Raw genomic sequence first — 13,446 nt, 5'->3', positions numbered from 1 at the left:
TGTCATGGTTCAGTGTTCCTACCCTCTCGAGTCTAGCTGGAACTTATTCTGATGGGTGTATGCTGAGACGAGGACCTCACCTACACCTAAAAGTCAAGGCCAGGCCAGCCCTGGATGCCTGTCCTTCCCCCTCATCACTTAGTCCTAAAATGCATTGGCCTTTTATACGACCCCCACCCACAATAAGAAAGAAGCTCTCCTGCTCTGAAGGCCGACCCCTACCCACAGCCTTTCCCAGATGCATTTGCTGTTCAGAAGAAGATTCAGGAGAGGTTCCCAGGTGAGGAGGCCCGGACGGTAGCATTTCGGGCACTGCCACCACCCCACATAATGGTCAAGCTATCGTGGGACAAGGAGCGTCTCCTCCTCCCACTGGCCAGCCGGCATGCATGCACTCTGCCTGTGGTTTGGGACGGTTGGTTGTCAGTCTTTCAGCAGGTGGGCCGCACAGCACAAGGCCTCATTCCCTCCTCACAGTAGGAATTACTACCTTGATTTCTCAGCTGAAATGCCGAGTTGCAAAGAGGGATGAGTCTGATGACAACTCACAAGCAGCAGCGGCAGGAGGAGGCTCTCCCGGCGCACCCCTCAGAGCTGTCTGCTGGTGAACAGACCTGTCGCCTGCAGCAGGGAGCTGGAGGGAGCGCTGGCTGTCATGTTAGGCAGAGTTGGATCCTACAAGCTGTCAGGGCTGACAGGGGTGGAGGAACCAGGAGGGCACACACAGGGCACAGGGCTGGCCAGAGCCCTCAGCTGTCCCTGCCTGAACCTACTCCTCTGAGTCCCAGCCCCCACCCAGGGCTACCAAGGTGCTAGGCATCCTGGGAAAGTTCTTCCCTGAAATCAATCTGTTCCCAGAAACAGAGTTCATTCATTCACTCACTCAGCAGGCGTTTATTGAGCATTTAACAGCGTGCCAGATACTGGTGTGGGGAGACAGCCGTTAACATGCGAAGTGAGGATCTACCTTCTGGGAGCTTTTACTGCAGGGGGGACAAACCAGGAGACAAGGGTGACCATGATTACTACCAATGGTACTAAGTGCTAGGAATAGTTAGTCCTCTTTATCTAGCCACTCTTCATGTCCTCTTAGAGATCCTAATAAAACAATGTCCCGTGAAAGACAACAGGAAGAGGGAGGGAAGCTGCTTCAGGGAAACCACCTGAGAAGGTGATGCTGGAGTCAGAAGGGAAGGGTGGAGAGAAGGGCGACCCAGGCCCTGGGAATAACAGATGCAATGACTCCAAGGTGGGAGAGAGCCAGGATGTTGGCGTCCCTGTCAGGAGGCTAAGCTGACAGGGACGGAAGTGAGCCAGGTGGAATGGAGGTCAGGTGGGAGCCATAAGAGGGTCAAGGGGAGGCCAAGGATTCCGGCCCATGGTGAGAGATCACCTCAGACTCAACCACACAGCCCCCTAAGCCCAGGCTCTGCTGTAAGCACGGATTCTCTCCATTCCCTGCCCCCTTCTAATCTGCTCTAGTGTCCTTGGGAGGGGGGCAGGGAGAGGGAGAGAGAAAGGGAAGAAATGCAACCATCAGTTAATCTCCTGATCAGCTAAGAAATGTAACTGACAATGTAACCAACACTATTGTAGAAGGTAGATTTTTGTTTGTATTCTCAGAGCAAAGGGAGTCCACTGAAGTGTCTGGGTAAGAGAGAGGCTGATTTGATTTTTGAGAAGACTGTTCTGCTGTTGTATGCAAAAAAGGGCTGAGGGGGCACATCAGTCAGCCAGCATCCCAGAGGGACAAGACAATGCACTCAGATGGGCGGAAAATGAATTAAAGGCAGGAATCTGGACAGGGGCAGGGCAGGTGAAGGGCCATGTAGCTCCCCATTACTCCCAGGCCTGGCCGTGCCTGCCCTACCCCCTCCCCTGAGCACAATGGGGTGGGGTGGGGGCGGTGGGCCAGAAGTAGCTGGGGATTGCAGTGGGGAGGGGGGGTGCCAAAGCAATACCAGAACCTTGGCGAGTAGGGTCCTCCTCCCCGCCTCTCTCTGCTCCCACCACCCCTTGCCTGCCTGCCAGAGCCTCCTATCAGTCAAACCAAACCAGACCCGAGGGAGACTCAAGGGGCCTCTAGAACACAGCAGGGGGCAGAAGAGGGGGTGGCAAGTGTAGACTTACGAGGCCTGGATCATATGGATGGCAGAGGCTCGGAACCAGCCAGTGGCTTGGATGTGGGCGAGAAAGATGTTTTGTTTCCTTCATAGTGGCTCTTTGAGAGGAAAAAAAAAAGTATACACACAACACGCACACACACACACACACACACACACACACACTGAATGCATAATAATCTGGCCACTCAGTGTATATCCTATATAATAAAAGGCTAATATGCAAATTGTACCCTCAACCAGGAGTTTGACCAGCAGGCAGGCCGGCCAACCTGACCAGGCTGGCTCGACCCCACGCATGCACTAATTCTAATACACACACACACACACACACACACACACACACACACACTGAGTGGCCAGATTATAATTCGTTCAGAGATCATAATAATCTGGCCACTCAGTGTATATACATGCAAAGCTGTGGTGAAGAAAGAGACAAGGTGAGGTGGGGTGGAGATAGCAGGTTCCCAGGGGCCAACCCATGCTCCACCACAGGTGTGTGGGCAGGGCTGACGTTCACAATACCTACACGTTGGAGCAGCGCTGGCGGTGTGAGGTGCCCCTTCCTCCCGTTACTGGATCCACAGCTGGGCCCAGAGCAGTGGGGTGGCTGGGCATAGGGGCCTTGGCTGGGGCGAACTCTCTATCCAGACGTGAATATTTTCCTAGCTGGCCCATCTGTGCCAGGGCATCCTGGGTGTGTCATCTTCAAGGTGTGTTATATGGGATGATAGTGGAATATTCTGAGGATAAAACAGAAAACAGAGGCAGAGCTCAGCTGGGGTGGATGGAGGAAGACAGGTGATACCTGTCACCTCCCCCACCCCATTAAGCTCAGGGGAGGGATGTGGGGCAGGGCACAGCCAGGCCTGGGTGATGTGCTTTCTGACAGTCATTGGCCAGATCTCTTTATTGCTACTGCCAACACCAAGGTGTAACCCAGAGGGGGTCCTGGAATCCACTTAGTAAAGTGCAGTCAGCATTGTTAAAAACAAAAATCAGAGAAAAGGAAAGGAGAGAAACTCCCAGAGTTCACAGAAGATGGCAAGGTGAGTACTGTTCTGTGACACCTTCCTTTCAGGCGTGCACTAGAGACAGACGATGGATTCCTTACCTTGGGTTACAGACAAGAGAATTGGGGAATGCCCTTGCTTCTCCTCTCCGCCTGCATATCACACCCCAGATGGCCAGCTCCCCAGCCTGTCTGGTCTGCGTCCCCTGGGACCTGGGCAGACTCGCCCCCTCTCTGCCTTTTCCCTCCTCTGGCTCAATGCTTCATCTTTGCCTGTTTTTGCTTCCATTTTACTGATAATGACACAGAAGTCCAGAGATGGAGCATGGCCTGACCAGGGCCACCTAAAAGGACCCCCAAGCCCCTGCACTGCCTGAGCACACAGGTGCGGTGCCCAGGACGCCTCAGTGGACAGAGTCGGAGGGAGGGAGGAACAGGAGGAAGGAAGGCATACTCTTGGGGAACTGAGAGATCAGAGGCTAGGGAGGACCTACCTGTCTCCTTGGGCTTTGGGACCCTGAGGATCAGAGGAAAAGGGCAAGGAAGGGCATCAAGGAGACACCAAGGACTTCCCAGGCTCTCCTCTGGGTGCTGGGCAGAGGGCAGCGAGCAAAACCAACACAGCCCCTCTGCTCTCAACACTTAGATAAAAAACTGTCGGGAAGGGAACTTCTTGTAACATGAATGAAGACATAAGGAGATAAGGAGAGGCAGTGGGAGGCATAGCTAGACTGGGATGTCAAGACAGGCATGTCAAGACAGGCATGTGAGTGGAGGCCCGAAGGATGATAGCACTTAGCCAGGCTGAGAGTCCCAGGAGAGCAGCCCTAGCTGAGAGCCAGGCACGTGCAAAGGCCCTGAGGTGAGACAGACGAAGAGAAGGGCAGTGTGGCCAGAGCACAGTCTGCCAAGGAGCCGGTGCAGGTGGTGCAGTGTAGGTCAGCAGGTGTGGGGGGCGGAGGAGGGGGGAATGGGGAGAATTTCTTCCCCTCACTGCCATGAATCACTTACTCAGCACACACTTGTGTGCTGGTACTGTACAATGGCCTGGGACAGGCCTTTCCCAAGCGCCGTCATCGGTGTTTGTGGCTTTTATTCTGCGGCTTTGCCAGTGACTTCCAAATTCCTATCTCCTGCAGGATTGCTCTCTGAATCCCAGTCTTTTCTTTCAGCCACCTGTCTGCTGTCTCCATGTGGGTTCCTCTCAGACACAACCACACCTCAGTTACTCCCTAATAGTTGTGGAACCCAGGGCACCCTTATCTCCTCACCCCAGCTCATCCAGAGCTGTGGGCCTCGCTCCAACGTGCATGACCCCCACGGCTAAGTACAAGCTCTGCACACAGCAACCAGCCCCCGCTAACAGACCCCTGCCTCTCCCGGCCTGAGGAGCACACCCATGGCACAGGTCCCTTGGGGAGGGCCAGGCTCCCAGTTGTCTGGGCAGGGAACGCTGAGGCCCAGAAACCTGAGAAGTCGCCCACACACGCCCTCCGATCCTTTGGCCGAGCAGTGGCCTAGTGGCCTGGTGCCTAGTCCAGCAGAGGCTCTTCCTGCCTCTCACCTCCACGCTTCCTGGGGCTGCTCCAAGTCACCCCTCTCTCAACCTCAGACAGAGCAGCACCTCTTCCCACGTCAACTCCTGTCCACGTCAATCCAGCCGGCTTTTGGGGATTTTCATTAGATTAAGCCTCCCCACTTAACCGGTTCCCCCTTGCACTGGGAACCACACGGAGAGTCCAACCCCTGTGGCCACACCGCAACCCAGCTCTCGGCTCCAGCTCCCTGGCCACGGTGCATGCAGCGCAGCTGCCATCCCCACAGCTCCTCCTGGCCAGACGTGGGGACTGCCTGCTCCTTCCCCCACCCTGAGACAGCCAGCTGTGGCTCACCTTGGTCCTCAGACAGCACCATCAGTGTCCCTGTGCCGCTCTGAGCCTGGGGCTCACCAGGCCTCGCAGCTTTCTCTCACACCCCTGCTCTGCTGCGTGGGGCAGGCTCAGGCCAGCTCTGGGGAGTAGACACAGGCCTCTCACTCAAGACCTCCAGGGGTCCCCACCTCCAGCCCACCTGCCAGGCGACCTCAGACGTGCCGGTGCATTCAGTTGAGCCCAGCCTGAGACCCACTTGGCAGAACAAAGACCAAACTGCGCATCCACAGAACTGTGAGCAAGCCCAGTGGTCATGTTTGAACACTCCGTGTTGGAGTGGTATCTCTCAGTGCAAACGCTGGCACCGATGCAGTTCCTCAAGCTGGCCCAGGGCTTCCCAGCCTCTGGGCGTCCACACAGGCTTTGCCCACCTACCCAGCTTCACCCTGATCACGCCAGGCCAGCTCCCCCTCAGCTTTCCTCCTCAAAAAGGCCTCGCTGCCCTCCTTCACTGCAGCCCTCCACTGCACACACCTCGGACCTTCCTCCTCTCGTCCTTGCCCTCTCCAGGCCCATGCTGGACTGTGGGAGGTGAAGGAAGGTCTTCCCCACCCCCACCCCCAATGCCTCCCATTTCCTCCGCAGTCAGGGCGAGGCCAGCAGCTCAGACAGGGCCTCCTGTCCTGTCCTTTCTCACTCACTGTGTTTCATTCCTTCATCAGATTAGCCTCCTCTCCCCTGTTGGGTTGTAACTCCACGGGGACAGAGACCATCTCATGCCCCCAGCTCCTTCCTCATTCCTGGCACAGAACAGGAGCCCAATAAACATCTGCTGGGTGGATGAATGACTGAACAAATGACCTAGATCTGAGTCCTCCACATGGGAATGCATCGGTGAGCTGGAGTCCTGCTGCGTGACAAGCAGGCCCCAGGGGCCTGGCAGCGAGAGCACTTCCAGAGCCCTGCGCTCTCTCCCAACTGCTCCGGGCCCTCCCAGGTGCTCAGCCTCACAAGCTTCTTCACCTCAGGGCCTATACCCAGCGAGTCCCTCACAGTGTATCTGGGACTAGGCCACTTTTCACTCCGTACCCTGCTCCCTCCCTGCCCAGCAGCAAGGACCCGCCTTCTCCCGGACCATTGCCATAGCCTCACGAAGGCCACCTGAGAAGTTTTATGAAGCAGCATTGTCTGAAAAGCAGGGCGCAGGAAAGGATGATCCGTTAGTGAAAGGACGCAGGTCCAGCTGCAACGCTGAGAGTTCTGAAGAGACTGCGGGCAGGACACGGTGGCTGGTGAAGGGAGACACTGTGGCCAACCTTATTTGTTTCACTGGGACATTAACACCCACAGGTATTGCCAAAAGCGGTTTGGCTCAGTGGATAGAGAGTCGGTCTGCGGACTGGAAGGTCCCAGGTTCGATTCCGGTCAAGGGCATGTACATTGGTTGCGGGCACATCCCTGGTGTGGGGTGTGCAGGAGGCAGCTGGCCAATGTCTCTCTTTCATCGATGTTTCTAGGTCTCTATCTCTCTCCTCTCCCTTCCTCTCTGTTAAAAAAAATCAATAAAATTAAATTAAAAAAAAAAAAACCACCCACAGGTTATGAGTGCGTTTCCTGTCCATCTTTTTAAAAGCAGTGTTTTGAAGTGTATGAGTCCATGGTGGGCATGGAGTTGGCTCACACCGGGCTGAGTGAGGTGTGACTGCTATTGGTTGGAGAGGTCCTGTAGTTGGAGTTAGAAGACTGGGGTTTGGTTTAGGAGCGGCATTTGCACCAAAAGGCCCAGCAGAGTGGGAGTAAAGGGGCCTTGGATTAGTGTTTGGGGAGGATGGGGTTCAAAAGGTGAGCCTGAGTCAAGATTCCAAATAAATTCAAATTCTGATGGAGCCAAGGGCTGCGGTGGGGTTGGAGTTTTGAGATAGGATGGAGCTTGCCCAATGAAGTTGGAAATCAGGCCGAGGGAGGGCATGTGCTTCTGGCCAAAGGAACTGCTTAGGCTTTGAGACCTCCCCATCCTTAACCCTACCACCCCAACCTCTCCCTGCAACATAGGAGATGTGGCTGCCTCAGCGCCCGCAGCGCGCAGGAGCCCAGAGGACTCCTGACCCCGCGCTCAGCGCCCAGTCCCCCAGCCCCAGCCCTGGAGCCCATGAACAGAGCCAAGGTCGTGGAAATGCTGTTTGCAGGTCTCACTTTGACGTGAGCCCGCTGCGCAGCGTCTTTTCAACTTGATTACAAGCCTGCGTCACCAGGGAACCTTTCACCGCTGCCTGGGACAAAAGGTTCCTCTTTTTAAAGTCCACTTTGGTCAGAAACAGTGTTCACCAGGGCCCAGTACTCAAACTGGTGCAGGGCGACACCCCGTGGTGGATTCAAACAGCGCACTCACCCATTCCCCCATTCCCCATTCGCTCACCCACCCTACCCACACCTATAGCCTGCCCATCCATCATACATCATCTAGGCACAACACCCATTCACCGTCCATTGCAGGCCCACCATCCATCCACCACATATAACTCAGCCATTCACACGCTCCCTCTCCACCCAGTTACCCGTCCACACATCCCTCCACTGGAATTTCCATCCTTGTGTGTAAATATTTCTTTCTCTAGTCCCTATCCATTCACCATCCACTACCCCTGGACTCATCTGACTAATATCCGTGAAGCACTTTCTGTGTGCTAGCCCCTCCACAAAGCACTGGGGTCAAGGGGTCACGGGACAGTTCCTGTCCTAACGGGACCCACAGGGCCGCGGAGGTGACACCCCCACAGAGGCCCTTGTGAAATGGCCACAGCGCTCACAGAACACTAAGGGGACATATCGCCCAGACTTAGGGGCCAAGGACGGCCAAGTGAGCAAACAATTTCTAAGCTGAGATGTAAAAGGGGCTGGGACAAGCCAGGCAAAGAGGAGGGAGGAGGCTAGAGGCCAGTGCCCTCGGAGTTCACCTCGGAGTGGACTCTGAGCAGAAGGGGTGAGGAGCCAAGGAGAGAGGCCAGGCCCACGAGCCTTGTCAGCCCCTTGACATTGCCCGGGTACCTGTGCCACAGAAGCGTCTTCTACTTTTAAACCATTTTGTTTTTTACAGAAATAATACATTTCTACAACTTCCTTGACCCAAATAGAGACCAGCAGGGGGGGAAAAAGAACCCACAGTCCTACCACGCAGAGCTGACACTGCAGTGTAGATGCACGTATGGGGACCTCCTGGGCATCCACAGGCAGCCCGTGCCATGTGCCTCCGTGCTAGATGCCAGGGTGGCAATGGGCAAGGCCGCAGCCCTGCCTCGGGACTCACAGATGCCCCATGGGGAAGGTGTTTTGAAAGGGAGAGCAATGGGTATAGCAGATGCCATTGGGGACCGAGCCATCGTCCATCTGAATCGCCCCATCTCCTCCTTTCCACAACTGATGGTGTCCAGGCACCTGCCCTTGTCCCTGGGGCCATGCGCCCCGAGGCAAGCTCTCCCACAGCCTTCCCATCCCCATGCTGGGTTGGTTCAGGCGCGCACAAACAGTATGTTTGCTCGGCAAACGTGACAAGCAGTGCTCTGGGGATGCTCTCGTTATCTGAGGTGATATTGCCTTATCATCTAAGTCGCTTCCTGTGGAACTTGGTTTCTTGCATCAAAATGCAACCTAAATGATGTTAGGAACTATTGTCGAGAAGTTCCTTATCCTGGGCTCCTGAAGCTAAGTGAGACCCTCCCATGGGGCACAGTCCAGAGGTGACACTCAACCTCCTGTCACAGTGGAAGGCATGTCCTTCCCCTCATACCTGGGCCCTATCCCTGGCCTCCTCAGCACCGTGGTCCATCCATCTTCCCCTCTTCCTCCCCGTTTCCTCCCTTCCTCCCTCCTTCTCTCCCTTCCTGTCTCCCTCCCTCCCTTCGTCCTCTGTTTCTCTATGCCCTGAAGCATAGTCTAGTCTCAGCCCCTCTTTCTGGCTGACCACAGTGCCATAACATCCTGGGACTCCCACCCCACCCCACCCCCAAGCCTGTGGAGCCCAGTCACTGGAGCACCACCACTGGTTCAAGGCTAATGCAACTTTCCCACCCTGTGTGCTGTATCCCTCAAGCCTCGCCATCTGACCCCTGGGCCATGGATTGGGTCTGGCTTTGATGACCTAGTCTCCACACTGTGGGTCAGTGCCAGTCTCGCCTTTAAGGGGGCAAGATAGGATCTTAGCCAAGACCCTCATGTCTCATCTTTCTCATCACTCATCCACACTTTCCCCACCCCCAGTACTTCCTGAAACTTCTCTCACCCACCTGCTAACAGTTTTCTATTTGGCAAATCCAATGAATACATTTCAATCTCTTAGCCACAGGAGAGCATTTCTTCTTTTTAGTGTATTTATTGAGCTACAATTCACACACCAAAAAATCTTACCCATTTATTTTTTTATTTTCTTTTAATATATTTTATTGATTTTGTACAGAGGAAGGAAGAGAGATAGAGAGCTAGAAACATCGATGAGAGAAAGTCATCGATCAGCTGCCTCTTGCACACCCTCTACTGGGGATATGCCCACAACCAAGGTACATGTTCTTGACCAGAATCGAACCTGGGACCTTTCAGTCCCCAAGCTGACGCTCTATCCATTGAGCCAAACGGGTTTTGGCAAAATCTTACCCATTTAATATGCATTTAGTAAAGAATTGTGCCAACATCACCATAATCTAATTTTAAATATATTTTTATTGGTTTCAGAGAGAGGAAGGGCGAGGGAGAGATAGAAACATCAATGATGAGAATTGCATGCCCCACATTGGGAATCGAGCCCACAACCTGGGCACGTGCCCTGACCAGAATCAAACCATGACCTCCTGGTTCATAGGCCTAGGCTCAAACACTGGGCCATGCTGGCTGGGTATGATAATCTAATTTTAGATACTTTCATCGCCCAAAAAGAAAAACTACATAACCCTTAACTGTCACCTCCACCTTATCCCAAACATCACTCGATCTCCAGCCCCTGGCAACCCCTAATGTGCTTTCAGTCTCTATGAATTTGCTTATTCTGGGTATTTCATATAAATGAGAATCAGAGATATGGGGTCTTTTATGACTGTCTTTTTTCACTTAGTGTTTCCAAGGTTCATCTGTGGTCTGGCGTTTATCAAGGCTTCATTTCTTCTTATCGCCGAGTAACATTACATTGTATGGGCATGCCACCTTTTGTTTAGCCACTCTCCCACTTCTGGAGATTTCAGTTGTCTCTACTTCTCGGCTATTATGAAGAACGCTGCCATGAATATTCATGTACAAGTTTTTGTGTGGACATATGCTTCATCTTTCTTGGATACATACCTAGGAGTGAAATTGCTGGATCATATGGTAACTCGATGTTTAACTGGGTGAGGACCTGCCAGACTGTTTTCCAAAGCGAATGCACTGTTTTGCATTCTCACCAGCTGTGCATGAGGACTCCAATTTTTTCACACCCTCACCAACTAGTTACGTCTCTTTTTTATGATAGCCATTCTAGTGGGTATGAAGTGGCACCTCCTTGTGGTTTTGACTTGCGTTTTCCTAAAGATCAGTGAAGTTGGGCATCTTTCATGTGCTTACCAGCCACTTGTGTACCTTCTTTGGAAAATATGTACTCAGCTTTGTTTATCCACTCAGCTTCTTTGCCAAGTAAAAAAGAAGGAAATATTGCCATTTGTGACATGGATGGACCTGAGTGCTAAGTGGAGTAAGTCACCAAAGAAAGACAAAAACTGTATGATCTCACTTATGTGTGAAACCTAAAACAAAACACAACAACAACTACAACAACAAAAAACTCACAAATGCAGAGAAAAGTCGGAGGTAGGAGTTGGGAGAGAAGCAAAATGGATAAAGAGGTTCAAAAGGTACAAAATTCTAGTTATAAAATAAATAAGTCCTGGGGTGTAATGTACAGGATGGTGACTCTAGTTAACAACCCCTCGGGCCATAATATCATATTAGCAGGCAAGCGTTATTTGAGGCCCAATAGATGCCAGGCTCTGTGTTAACCACACCAGGTCCCTCCCAGGTCATTATTGATATTTCCACTTTCTAGGTGAGGGAAGTGAGGCCCAGAGCAGTTAAATAACTTGCCCAAAGTCCCATAGCCAGTGAGAGACAGAGCTGGGATTTGGACCCAGCCAGGTCTGATGCCACTGCCCCTCCTCTTAGCCATCATGCTCTCTTGCCTGTCTTATGAGTGTCAGTCAGTCTTCAGTGTAGAAAACAGGAGGACACATTTTCTAGATGGTTTTCTTTCTAACCTTCTAAATAACTCACAGCCAAACTAAAGACAGAAACACACTGACCAGAGAACATGTCTTATTGTGAACTGCACCTCGGGATTTCTTGGGCATTTTTCAAAGTATATGCATAATTGTTTTAAATAATTATATAAAATTATAGAGCAATTCCTGGTGAGAGGCAGTGTGTGTTTAAGAGCAAAGATGAACTCCCCTGCCAGCGAATCCTGTCTCTGGAGCCCCTGGCTCCGCTGGGCACATCTGTCAACCTCCCAGTGACTCAGTCTCCTCCCTCGTGTGAAGGCGATGGTGATAACAGGACCTGCTGCCCTGAGTGGTCTGTGTTAAATGGGCTGCAGCGCAGAGAGCAGCACCTGGCACACAGAAGGCCATGGAAGGGCTCATGGGAAATGCACAACGGTCCATAAACTTTCTGCTTTTCTCTCTCTGTGTTACCTCTTTTCCAGATTCCTGAGTCTCATCAGAACTTCTGGTGCTTGAGACAAATCATTTCAAAACTGTTTGCTTTCCTACCCCAGTCACTAGTTAACAAAGTATAATACTTGCTGAATTCTAACTAAAAAATTCGTCTGTGACAGTTAGAAGGGAGGCCAGACTAGACACAGTCAGGGGCTAGATCACTGAGGACTTTGGCTGACAATGTAAGGAGCCTCTTTCCTGGGAGTTAGAGGAGACACTTGTCTGTTTAGGGTATATTAACACTGGCTGCTGTAATAAACACTCCCCCACGCACATATGCACGCACATGCACATGCACAAATCACATATGTGGCTTAACACAATAAAACTTCCTTCCTCCCTGTACAAAGCCCATTGTGGCTGCTGTCACTGCCAGTGGGACGCTGTCCTCCGGTGCTGATTCAGGCATCCCCACTCCTCCCACCTCCAGGAGCCCCTCCACACTGCCACCCTGGCTCTCCCCCCTCACCCCACCCTGTGGCCACAGGCCCCACCCCACGACCGGTCTCCCCACCCACACCACCTGCCTTGGGCAGAGAGAGGAGAGGCTAGTATTCGCACTGGCACCACATTACCAGCCTGCAGACTACTCCAGAGACCCCTAAATGTCCTTAGACAGAACCCTGTGTCCCCAACTCCAAAGAGCCTTTATCTATCCATAAGCCCCTTAGATGCAAGGGGAAAATCTGGTGACCCTATGGGGCACATGCCCCACAGGGACAATTTGGTTTTTAAAGGGGGGCAATTAGAGAATGAGTTATTAACAGTGAATTTTTTTGCATTTCTTATGGTTCTGGGGTCTTCATATACAGTATATAAATATATATTGTAACATACTTATGCATTTCAGTTCTCTGTTATATGTTTTGAAACTTTATTTGCTATTTTTTTCCTATCACTTCATATTATTTTTCCTAACAATTTCTTAGAGATTTCTTCATCAGTACTTCAACTGTCCTTCCATTCTTTTTTTCTCTTTCATGGATGCCATGTTCTTTAGAAGCTTGTTTAGACCAAGTTCATGGCCTTTTAGGCTTCCTCCACGTGAATAGGAGCTTACTTTTTTAATAATAAGAATTGTATGTCGCAGGAGGAGGTGGGCATCAGGATTTAGAGATGTTTAGGTGGGGCATGGCCACAAAAAGGTTGGGAACCACTGCCCTGGTGCCTGTAGCTCAACAGCTGGTGGATCTGGGCGATATAAACTGGATCCCAGCTCTTGATCCCCTGGGCTCCTCCCCTCTGCTTACTGATGGAGCTTGTCACTCTGTGTCTCACCTTCCTCTGGGGCAGTGGCTCCCTGCCTTAGCTCGGAAGTCCTAGGGAGGGGAGGAGGACTTGTAGGACTCAGATGCTGGCTCCGCCCAGAGCTCCTGCGGACAGAGCCGGAGAACATCTGCCTCTCTGACGGAGTCCCCAGCGTTTCTGAAGCTGCAGGTCCCAGGACTGCACTTGAAGGACGGACCCTGGAGAAAGTGAGGGCCACCCTTCAGAAAGGACCACGAAGGCACACTTGGAGTCAAAGGACCGGGGGATGAGAGAGAGCCGGAGGACAGTGAGCATCATGAAGGACAGAGGAAGGACACCCCTGGTCACCAGACCCCACCCTGGGCCCGGCACCCACCTGGTGGCGCCCCTGGGAGTGAAGTGGTGGGAGTCTGCGCTTCATCCGACCTTACCCCACCCCGCGGCCCGCCTCCTCCGCGGCT

Source organism: Pipistrellus kuhlii, unplaced genomic scaffold, assembly GCF_014108245.1.
Source record: "Pipistrellus kuhlii isolate mPipKuh1 unplaced genomic scaffold, mPipKuh1.p scaffold_m20_p_6, whole genome shotgun sequence".
Taxonomy (NCBI): domain Eukaryota; kingdom Metazoa; phylum Chordata; class Mammalia; order Chiroptera; family Vespertilionidae; genus Pipistrellus; species Pipistrellus kuhlii.
Note: the sequence above shows the minus strand (reverse complement) of the source record.